We start from the raw sequence: 13,396 nt of genomic DNA, 5'->3' as shown, positions 1-13,396 counted from the left end.
ATCACAACACTCAAAATATTAGGGTAAAATTATAGATGAGGACATTTTTACAATCAGGAGAAAATTAGAAACTCATAGAATCTTGTTTCATAAAATTCTGACATCCGTAGGTATATATTTAAAGTTTTAGACACATATTCAAACATACGTTAAACGCTAACATACTTAATTAACATTAAACTATCTATGTTTCACTAAATATGAACCTAGAGATGTCGGAATTTCACGAAACAAGTTTCTATGGATTCCTAATTTTTTCCTAATCTCAAAAATATCCTTATCCTTAATTTTAACATATTATATTGACTGTGGTGAATTTTTTATTAAGAATTAGGTCATATTCGTGTTAAAAAATCACCACACTCAATATATTAGGTTAAAATTTAGAATTAGTATATTTTTATGATCAGGAGAAAATTATGAATGCATAGAAACTTGTTTCATTAAATTCCGAGATCTCTAGGTCCATATTTAGGCCTTCGGAATGATATTTATTTTATTTTTTATTTTTTTTAAATCTGGGACGAATCCTGGATTCGTCCCAGATTTTGGGACGAATTCCTGGATTCGTCCCAGATTTGGGGACGAATTCCAGGATTCGTCCCAGATTTAAGAAAATTAAAAAAGAAAAGAAAAATTAATCGGAGACACTAAATATGAACCTAGAGATGTCGGAATTTCATGAAACAAGTTTCTATGGATTCCTAATTTTTTCCTAATCTCAAAAATATCCTTATCCATAATTTTAACATATTATATTGACTGTGGTGAATTTTTTATTAATCATTAGGTCATATTCGTGTTAAAAAATCACCACACTCAATATATTAGGTTAAAATTCAGGATTAGGATATTTTTATGATCAGAAGAAAATTATGAACGCATAGAAATTTGTTTCATTAAATTCCGAGATCTCTAGGTCTATATTTAGGCTTTTCGAATAATATTTATTTTATTTTTTAATTTTTTAAAATCTGGGACGAATCCTGGATTTGTCCCAGATTTTGGGACGAATTCCTGGATTCGTCCCAGATTTTGGGACGAATTCCTGGATTCGTCCCAAATTTTGGGACAAATCCAGTATTCGTCCCAAATTTAAATAAATTTAAAAATAAAAGAAAAATTAATCGGAGACACTAAATATGAACCTAGAGATGTCGGAATTTCATGAAACAAGTTTCTATGGGTTTCTAATTTTGTAATAATCATAAATAAATCCTCATTCATAATTTTAACCTAATATATTTAGTGTAGTGATTTTTTAAACCAAATTCTTTCAATTCAAGTTAAAAAATCACAACACTCAAAATATTAGGGTAAAATTATAGATGAGGACATTTTTACAATCAGGAGAAAATTATAAACTCATAGAATCTTGTTTCATAAAATTCTGACATCCGTAGGTATATATTTAAAGTTTTAGACACATATTCAAACATACGTTAAACGCTAACATACTTAATTAACATTAAACTATCTATGTTTCACTAAATATGGACCTAGAGATGTCGGAATTTCACGAAACAAGTTTCTATGGATTCCTAATTTTTTCCTAATCTCAAAAATATCCTTATCCATAATTTTAACATATTATATTGACTGTGGTGAATTTTTTATTAAGAATTAGGTCATATTCGTGTTAAAAAATCACCACACTCAATATATTAGGTTAAAATTTAGAATTAGTATATTTTTATGATCAGGAGAAAATTATGAATGCATAGAAATTTGTTTCATTAAATTCCGAGATCTCTAGGTCCATATTTAGGCCTTCGGAATGATATTTATTTTATTTTTTATTTTTTTAAAATCTGGGACGAATCCTGGATTCGTCCCAGATTTGGGGACGAATTCCAGGATTCGTCCCAGATTTAAGAAAATTTAAAAAGAAAAGAAAAATTAATCGGAGACACTAAATATGGACCTAGAGATGTCAGAATTTCATTAAACAAGTTTCTATGGATTCCTAATTTTTTCCTAATCTTCAAAATATCCTTATCCATAATTTTAACATATTATATTGACTGTGGTGAATTTTTATTAATCATTAGGTCATATTCGTGTTAAAAATCACCACACTCAATATATTAGGTTAAAATTCAGGATTAGGATATTTTTATGATCAGGAGAAAATTATGAATACATAGAAACTTATTTCATTAAATTCCGAGATCTCTAGGTTCATATTTAGGCCTTCCGAATGATATTTATTTTATTTTTTCATTTTTTATTCAGGGACGAATCCGAGATTTCCCAGATTTTGGGATGAATTCTATTATTCCCAGATTTTGGGACAAATCCTGGATTCGTCCCAGATTTTGGGACAAATCCAGGATTCGTCCCAAATTTAAATAAATTTAAAAATAAAAGAAAAATTAATCGGAGACACTAAATATGAACCTAGAGATGTCGGAATTTCATGAAATAAGTTTCTATGGGTTTCTAATTTTGTAATAATCATAAATAAAACCTCATTCATAATTTTAACCTAATATATTTAGTGTAGTGATTTTTTAAACCAAATTCTTTAAATTCAAGTTAAAAAATCACAACACTCAAAATATTTGGGTAAAATTATAGATGAGGACATTTTTACAATCAGGAGAAAATTAGAAACTCATAGAATCTTGTTTCATAAAATTCTGACATTCGTAGGTATATATTTAAAGTTTTAGACACATATTCAAACATACGTTAAACGCTAACATACTTAATTAACATTAAACTATCTATGTTTCACTAAATATGGACCTAGAGATGTCGGAATTTCACGAAACAAGTTTCTATGGATTCCTAATTTTTTCCTAATCTCAAAAATATCCTTATCCATAATTTTAACATATTATATTGACTGTGGTGAATTTTTTATTAAGAATTAGGTCATATTCGTGTTAAAAAATCACCACACTCAATATATTAGGTTAAAATTTAGAATTAGTATATTTTTATGATCAGGAGAAAATTATGAATTCATAGAAACTTGTTTCATTAAATTCCGAGATCTCTAGGTCCATATTTAGGCCTTCGGAATGATATTTATTTTATTTTTTATTTTTTATTTTTTTTAAATTTGGGACGAATCCTGGATTCGTCCCAGATTTTGGGACGAATTCCAGGATTCGTCCCAAATTTTGGGACGAATCCAGGATTCGTCCCAGATTTAAGAAAATTAAAAAAGAAAAGAAAAATTAATCGGAGACACTAAATATGGACCTAGAGATGTCGGAATTTCATGAAATAAGTTTCTATGGGTTTCTAATTTTTTCCTAATCTCAAAAATATCCTTATCCATAATTTTAACATATTATATTGACTGTGGTGAATTTTTTATTAATCATTAGGTCGTATTCGTGTTAAAAATCACCACACTCAATATATTAGGTTAAAATTCAGGATTAGGATATTTTATGATCAGGAGAAAATTATGAATACATAGAAACTTATTTTATTAAATTCCGAGATCTCTAGGTTCATATTTAGGCCTTCCGAATGATATTTATTTTATTTTTCATTTTTTAATTCGGGACGAATCTGGATTTGTCCCAGATTTTGGGACGAATTCCTGGATTCGTCCCAGATTTTGGGACGAATTCCTGGATTCGTCCCAGATTTTGGGACAAATCCAGGATTCGTCCCAAATTTAAATAAATTTAAAAATAAAAGAAAAATTAATCGGAGACACTAAATATGAACCTAGAGATGTCGGAATTTCATGAAACAAGTTTCTATGGGTTTCTAATTTTGTAATAATCATAAATAAATCCTCATTCATAATTTTAACCTAATATATTTAGTGTAGTGATTTTTTAAACCAAATTCTTTAAATTCAAGTTAAAAAATCACAACACTCAAAATATTTGGGTAAAATTATAGATGAGGACATTTTTACAATCAGGAGAAAATTAGAAACTCATAGAATCTTGTTTCATAAAATTCTGACATCCGTAGGTATATATTTAAAGTTTTAGACACATATTCAAACATACGTTAAACGCTAACATACTTAATTAACATTAAACTATCTATGTTTCACTAAATATGGACCTAGAGATGTCGGAATTTCACGAAACAAGTTTCTATGGATTCCTAATTTTTTCCTAATCTCAAAAATCTCCTTATCCATAATTTTAACATATTATATTGACTGTGGTGAATTTTTTATTAAGAATTAGGTCATATTCGTGTTAAAAAATCACCACACTCAATATATTAGGTTAAAATTTAGAATTAGTATATTTTTATGATCAGGAGAAAATTATGAATGCATAGAAACTTATTTCATTAAATTCCGAGATCTCTAGGTCCATATTTAGGCCTTCGGAATGATATTTATTTTATTTTTTATTTTTTTTAAATCTGGGACGAATCCTGGATTCGTCCCAGATTTTGGGACGAATTCCTGGATTCGTCCCAGATTTGGGGACGAATTCCAGGATTCGTCCCAAATTTTGGGACGAATCCAGGATTCGTCCCAGATTTGGGGACGAATTCCAGGATTCGTCCCAAATTTTGGGACGAATCCAGGATTCGTCCCAGATTTAAGAAAATTAAAAAAGAAAAGAAAAATTAATCGGAGACACTAAATATGGACCTAGAGATGTCGGAATTTCATGAAACAAGTTTCTATGGATTTCTAATTTTTTCCTAATCTCAAAAATATCCTTATCCATAATTTTAACATATTATATTGACTGTGGTGAATTTTTTATTAATCATTAGGTCATATTCGTGTTAAAAAATCACCACACTCAATATATTAGGTTAAAATTCAGGATTAGGATATTTTTATGATCAGGAGAAAATTATGAACGCATAGAAATTTGTTTCATTAAATTCCGAGATCTCTAGGTCTATATTTAGGCTTTTCGAATAATATTTATTTTATTTTTTAATTTTTTAAAATCTGGGACGAATCCTGGATTGGTCCCAGATTTTGGGACAAATTCCTGGATTCGTCCCAGATTTTGGGACGAATTCCTGGATTCGTCCCAAATTTTGGGACAAATCCAGGATTCGTCCCAAATTTAAATAAATTTAAAAATAAAAGAAAAATTAATCGGAGACACTAAATATGAACCTAGAGATGTCGGAATTTCATGAAACAAGTTTCTATGGGTTTCTAATTTTGTAATAATCATAAATAAATCCTCATTCATAATTATAACCTAATATATTTAGTGTAGTGATTTTTTAAACCAAATTCTTTAAATTCAAGTTAAAAAATCACAACACTCAAAATATTAGGGTAAAATTATAGATGAGGACATTTTTACAATCAAGAGAAAATTAGAAACTCATAGAATCTTGTTTCATAAAATTCTGACATCCGTAGGTATATATTTAAAGTTTTAGACACATATTCAAACATACGTTAAACGCTAACATACTTAATTAACATTAAACTATCTATGTTTCACTAAATATGGACCTAGAGATGTCGGAATTTCATGAAACAAATTTCTATGGGTTCCTAATTTTTTGGTGATGTTAAAAATATCCTCATCCATAATTTTAACATATTATATTGACTGTGGTGAATTTTTTATTAAGAATTAGGTCATATTCGTGTTAAAAAATCACCACACTCAATATATTAGGTTAAAATTTAGAATTAGTATATTTTTATGATCAGGAGAAAATTATGAATGCATAGAAACTTGTTTCATTAAATTCCGAGATCTCTAGGTCCATATTTAGGCCTTCGGAATGATATTTATTTTATTTTTTATTTTTTTTAAATCTGGGACGAATCCTGGATTCGTCCCAGATTTTGGGACGAATTCCTGGATTCGTCCCAGATTTGGGGACGAATTCCAGGATTCGTCCCAAATTTTGGGACGAATCCAGGATTCGTCCCAGATTTAAGAAAATTAAAAAAGAAAAGAAAAATTAATCGGAGACACTAAATATGGACCTAGAGATGTCGGAATTTCATGAAACAAGTTTCTATGGATTTCTAATTTTTTCCTAATCTCAAAAATATCCTTATCCATAATTTTAACATATTATATTGACTGTGGTAGATTTTTTATTAATCATTAGGTCATATTCGTGTTAAAAAATCACCACACTCAATATATTAGGTTAAAATTCAGGATTAGGATATTTTTATGATCAGGAGAAAATTATGAACGCATAGAAATTTGTTTCATTAAATTCCGAGATCTCTAAGTCTATATTTAGGCTTTTCGAATAATATTTATTTTATTTTTAAATTTTTTAAATTCTGGGACGAATCCCGGATTCGTCCCAGATTTTGGGACGAATTCCTGGATTCGTCCCTGATTTTTGGGACGAATTCTGGATTCGTCCCAGATTCTGGAACGAATCCAGAATTCGTCCCAGATTCTGGAACGAATTTTGCAACGAAAATATTGTTTGTTGGCAATTTGCGATGAAATTTTTTTGTTGCAGATTTCGTTTCTAATTTGGGTCAAATTTTATATTTGTTGCCAAAATTGTTGCAATTTTGGGATGAAAAATTTTCGTCCCAAACTTTCGTCCCTAAATTATTGTTTTTTTGTAGTGCTTGATATCACAATGTCTAGTTATCATCCAACAAAATTAACATCTATTACATCAAAAGTATTCATTTATCTAAAGTCTTCCTATGCAAAATGTTGACATTCTCAAAAACTTCAAAAAGTCTATTTCCCTTCCAAGCTTCAATACCTGTAATAAATATAAAAAAATGAGTATCACAATAAAAACTTTGACATAACTTAGAAATCTTTACATACAAACTACTGGAAATAGCAAACTTACTATAAATGGTAGAAACAAGGTACAAAATTTATTTGGAAATGATATTAAGGAACCATTAGTGAGAGAGGCTATGGTTATTCAACGAAAATGTGATTGTCCATATGTAGCAATAGACATGGCAATTCTAAAATTGGAATGCAACGATGTTCATGTGAAGTCCAGTAGTAAGGTACCAAAATCTTTTAACTTTGTTGATCCATCAGTAACTTACCCAATCTACCTCCAATGAACGGTTAATATTGCAATTGCTGTATGAAAACAATTGGTGATAGGGTAGATGTACAGAAAGAAAAATGTGTGACACATGCATATCAGCAATCAAATGTAAGCTATGACATGCATGTGAGCTGGACAAAGCTTCTTTTTTTAAAAAAAAAAAATCAGTGAGCTGTATTCTCTTTTGAAAAGTATTATTTCCTAACATGTAAAAGATATTACATATTTCATAACATTACAACAAAGTATGAAAAGTGTTTTAAAGAATACCTGTCAATTACTAAGATGAGCCTATTTGTTCCTCACCAATTGCTTTTGTGCCTATGAACCTTCATTCTATTGTTCTGCACCAATTGCTTGTGCGCCTATGAAGCATTTACAACTCAAAATGAACAAAACTATTCCTTCTCATTATCAAGTAATAAACAAGAAATAGTAAAAAAATTAAAGTAACTAATTCAACCTTCAATAGTATTTGAAGCTGATGCATTCACTTGCGCATTAGGTGGTAAATTTTTCAGCATCAACTCCTTAAAAGCTTTAAATTCAGATTCCATATTATTCATTTTCTCACGTAGTGTGACATTCTCGTGATGAAGTTCTTGCTTTGACGCAATAGGTCCTCTCACATCTTTAGGCCTCACTCCTCCTCCATGGCCAAAAACATGATCATGTCGTTGAGGTCCAAAACATTTCTCAACAAGTTGAATATTTGACAAGGAAGAATCTTCTCGAACAACTTCACAAATCTCATCCTTCAATAAGTTAAAAGATTTTGAAATCTATTATGAATCAAATATCATGTGAAGAAATGAATTAAAATGTTATATACTCACATATTTTTCAATTGCATCAAGATCAACAATATGGTCTCCCTTTTTTCGTGTCTCAAAAAACATTGATGCAAAATCTGGAGGTTGTCCATCTTTTCCTCCCTATAAATATTAATAAGCACAATTTTATGTCTAAATTAATATAAAATCCTTATAAACTATGTCTTACCATTTCATATGTCAATTGCCTAAAAGGCTTGCTTCCTGTTCGATGTGGCATAGATTTCAAGGATCTATTCTGTGTATTTGTTTTACTCATTTTCTGTAAATATATTAATATTAGTATAATTTTATAAAAAATGTATTTAAATTAAAAAAGTAATTTATAACATAAAAAAGATGGGATAAGAATAACCTGAAAACTTTCACTTAAAAAATATTCTTTAACCAACCATTCCCAATCTTGTTTATCCATTCTCTTGGGAACATTTTGTAAAACTTCTTGACGTGTTTTGCATGGTTTTACAAATTTGGAGTTCATCTCGCCTCTGCAATTCTTCCATAATTGTTGCATATGTTTAAGGGTTGCCTCACGATATAGCTCAATATCATCATTTTTGAACTTATCCTGAAAATTTTTTGGTAAGCATATAATAATGAGATATTTCATATAATAAAAAAAATTGGTTAGTATTAAATATTTTAAGCACATGTTGAAATAATATGACATAACTTGTCTGTTAAAAGGGCATAAGATATTTCATATAATAACCATGCAAATTGTTTTATTTTGTGAAGATTCAAAATACAAAAATACGATTAAAAGGAACATCAATAAAGGACTACCTTGCAATAAAGGAATATTTCATATGATTTGGTTTGAGTCCAATCAATCAACTATGATATGGATACAATTCCATCCACGGTGGCAAAAATAAAGGACTACTTGCACAGATAATTCCATATATCTGAAATTATATGCCAATATATATCATGATATGATGCATCTAAATCTTAGCTATAGAAAGTATAAATCACATAGCTTTACAAAAATAAGCATAGATCAAGTCTCCTATAGAAATGCATCAAATCCATAGCTATATAATAGGAACCTACATACATAATGATAGTGACACATTCAAAGAGTACTTCTCCTAAGAAATTTATAGGAAGTATTAAAGATTGGTAATAGACTCACCGTAACAGCAGCCCACATGTGATTTTTAGCATCTTCACCAATTTTATTCCACGCAAGAACTCGAACTGGGCATATATTTCCATCTCTTACAATTATACCCAAATGTCTTGTAAAGGCTTGATGATTCAACCCAACAGCTCGACCCATATAGAAATTTATAAGAAGTTTCTCTCCATTTTTCAATTTACACACAATACCACACTTATTTTTACCTCGCTTGTTCAAATTTTGTTGAGTAGATGATTTGTCTAAACATGAAAATAATTAGTTTAGATTTACATGAAAATGATTTATCTAAACATGAAAATATTTTTACCACACTATAAATTACTTTTTGATACCTTGGCTAGATTCCATTTGAGCTTGAGAGTCTTCCACATGGTCAACTTGTTCAGACACACATTGCATATCATTGTTATATGTGTTCACCAAAGAAGGCTCATGTTCAATTGATCTAGAAACATGATTTTGTCCAGACAATCCTAAATGTCTTGTGTTTTTGCCACGACCTCGAGCTAAAGAACCTGGTGCTATAAATAGCTTCCTCTTAGTACCCAAAGATGAATTTTGAGAGTTCATGATCCTACAACAAATACATTATCATATTAGTTAAATGAAAAGAATAATATAAATAGAATCAAAGTAGTTTAAAACACTAACACTTACACAAAGCAAATAAAGATTTATATTATTCTATCCTTAATTTTGATAAGCTTCGGGAATATCATCTATATTTGTAGGCATTGAATATCTCTTCGTCAACATATTATATGAGTATCGAGGAGATGTTTTTGTCACTATGTGCCAACCTTTTGAGGTATTATCTATCACATAAAACACTTGTGATGCTTGAGTGGCCAATACAAAAGGTTCTTTTGATTTCAAAATCCGTTGACAATTTACACTAACAAAACCATATTTATCCACTTTGATCCCTCTTTCTCTAGAATGCACATCAAACCATTTGCACTTGAAAACCACAATTCGTATTTCACCAAGAAATTGTAATTCAATAATATGTGATAACACTCCATAATAATCAATATTTTCTGCACCATAGTTCCCAACAACGAGAATACCATTATTTTGTGTCATTAGGCCCTTGCTGTGCTCTTCAGTATGGAATTTATATCCATTTACTTTACAACATACAAATGACTTCCCATACTGTGTAGGCCCACGTTCCAAAAAAAGCAGATCTTTCATTTTTTTGGTTTTGTTATTTTTATGTAACCTCTCGACCTATCAAATTTGAAAGAAAAAAATCCGTACTCTCAAGATATAATTTATTAGTGAAAACAAAGACATGTATGTGCATTAAAAATCTCACTTACTCTAACTCTGAACCAGTTAATAAATTGTTTATCCCATTCCTCATCGGACAAAACCAAATGACTAGAAGCACGGATTTGCAAGTAGTCACTACATAGGAAATTTAGAGGTTAATCATAATTAAAAAAAAACAATATGGAAGAATAAGTTTATAGTTTCATACTTGTAAAATGATTGAACTTCTTCACAATTCTTTAATATTTAGATGTGAGTGTAACGACCCGCCTTCTACTACTAGGCTGTGAGGCGAATCGCTACGGTTACTGCTAAGCTATACTATGCGGAAAACTGGTCTAAATTAAAATTTTAGTCTACTATAACTAAGACAGCTGAGAAGAAAGGTCTAAAGACCTCCCTTGCTGGTGTACATGTGCTAAAGAGGGGAAACTGAACATCCCAACTGAGCTAGGGACTCATAATTTACTTCCCAGCTAGCTGCTGATCGATCCACGGATCGATCAGACCTGCTACGCTTCTGTCCCCAGCTGGATCGGTCGGCAGACCGATCCAGGTATGTCTGGATCGGTCGACAGTAGCATACTGTATCCGTCTGGATCGGTCGGCAGACCGATCCAGTGGCACGATCAAGCTCTGATCGGTCTGGGGACCGATCAGAGTCTGATTTCGCCCGGAAATCAGACTTCAGCACTTTGGCGTGCCAGAACCCCACATAACCTCTAATTAATGCATCAGAAACTATTCTCACAACATGTAATAACATTCTAACATGGTTCATGGCATTTCGCTCACTAAAACGCATTTTTACAACTTAACGTGCATGAAAATGACAGTATCAAACTAATAAACTGAAAGTGCTGAAAGTAAATGTTAAAGAGTTCTAATGCATAAATAAAGCTCGTTAGATCCCTAAGATCTTTCATTCCAGTTCCACACACACACACCATCTCCGCATTGACCTCCAGCCTCCCCTTTACCTTTATCTGCAGTATAAGAAAAGTAGTATCTGTAAGCTCGCTTAGTAAGAAACCATCTACCTCACAAAATCATGCATTCGATGCAATATGCTTTTAAATCATGCTATTTGAAAATATGCACTGAACTTGCTAAGACATGGAGTACTGAAGTCATAAAGCATAACATATAAGCATGGCATATGATCATACAAGCATAACGGTTAAGACTAATCATGGCATACTAGTATCTAAGCATGATAACATGAACTAAACATAAGCTAAACTAACTGAAACTAAATCTGTAACTGGAAACAAACTCAACTAGCATAACTGATTTTGAGTTTTGAAATCTAATACATAATAAGTGAAAATAATAATCATGCTGTTGGGCCCGGCAACTGTACTTGCTGTGCGCGCATCCCTACTAGACCCGGGGTTGCAAGTCCCGAATTTAGCAGGGTTTACTAGGTTGTCTGAACCTAGGGACGACTGTGGGAGTCCAACCCAATGGATATCTAATCCAGTACAGTGCCACTGAAAATAAAATACTAATATCTATAGCTAACTGATATAACATGCTGTTTCTAGGTTATCTGAACCTAGAGCTAGGTTATCTGAACCTAGAGGCGACTGTGGGAGCCTACCCATTGGACCATAGTCCCATATAAGCTGTAGTGGGCAAAGTCACCAATTTAAATGCTACTAATGCATTTAACTGGGCTAATAAACATAACTGAAGGGTAATTAGCTAAACTAACCCCTTTTTCGAACACTTGGTGTGCTTCAACCCCTCTCTGCATCAGGAAAGACACCTCTAGGCACCCAACCGCGTCTATGATCTCCAACTGAAGGAGGATAAACGTGTCCGGCCCATCTAAAGGTGCTAACTAAATTCCTAATCTTCGAGACGAGTTAAAACACATCCTAGGTGCCGGAAACTACACATATAGCTAATAACTAATGCATATAAACAAACGGAGCTATTATACCGCAGGTGAGGGGTTTCTTACCTCGTACGCTAATTTCCTTACAAATCTACCCGCTAGAAATTACGGTGAAGATGATTTCTCGACGATTCCCTCGCGTCCACGTGCTCTACTCGTGGAGGAATCTTCCTTGTGTTGAAACCGCTGCCGGACGGTGACCTTGGGGCCCTAGGAGGAGATCCCTACTGCTCCTTGTGGTTGGCGCCGAGAGAAGGAAGAAGAGGGAGGGGCGGCGTGAGGGTTTGGAGAGGAGGAAGAGGTGGCGTGGGGTTTTTTTGGTGGAGAGGTTGCCGAACCAACTAAGTTAAAATAAACCAAACCCACTTAACCCTCCTATTTATATTAAGTGGTAACCCGAACCAACTCTAATATAAATTAAATTGTCTCCCTTTCCTTTCAGCACGGCCCTGCTGGGTTCAACTGGTTACTAACATTATCCTCTACACGATAGGTCTCGGGTTCGATTCCCGCTTAGACCGTTTTCGTTTATATTTATTTTTGCTATTTCCGCTACTCGGAAAATTCCGGAAAAATATCTAAAAATTCCAGAAAAATCATACTATATTTCTAAAACAGTTTTGAGAATTTTCGGGCGTTACAATCCCCCATACCTTATAAAAAGTTCGTCCTCGAACTTAGAACAATTCTGGGTACTTCTGTCTCATCTGTCTCCCAAGTCGCCTCTGCTGCTGTGTGATTTTGCCGGTGACTTTAACTAATGGTACTTCCTTGTTCCGTAATTTCTTTCCTGCTCGGTCTATTATCCGAATAGGCCGACCGTCATAGAGATCATCACGGACTGTACCAACTGGGGCTCAATCACCTGGGTGGCGTCTGGAACATGCTTCTTCAGATGGAGACATGAAATACGTTGTGGACGGCTGACATCTCCCGAGGTAGCTCTAACTCATATGCTACCTTGCCCACCCTCTTCGTGATAAGGTATGGTCCCATATCCGGGAGCTAGCTTGCCCTTCTTCCCAAACGCATGACTCCTTCATGGGAGCTACTCGAGGAAAACTATCCCCAATCGAGAACTCTAGGGGTCTGCGGCGTGTATCGGCATAGCTCTTCTGCCGGCTCTGTCTCTCTATCCTCTGGCGAATCTGCTGTATGGCTGCTGTGGTGGCTGCTACTAGATCTGTCTCAAGCTCTAGTTCCTTCTGCTCACCACTCTCATACAGATTGGTGATCTGCACCTCCGCCCATAGA

This window comes from Zingiber officinale, chromosome 5B, assembly GCF_018446385.1.
Source record: "Zingiber officinale cultivar Zhangliang chromosome 5B, Zo_v1.1, whole genome shotgun sequence".
Taxonomy (NCBI): Eukaryota; Viridiplantae; Streptophyta; class Magnoliopsida; order Zingiberales; family Zingiberaceae; genus Zingiber; species Zingiber officinale.
The sequence above is the reverse complement of the archived record's forward strand: the minus strand, read 5'-3'. Positions refer to the sequence as shown.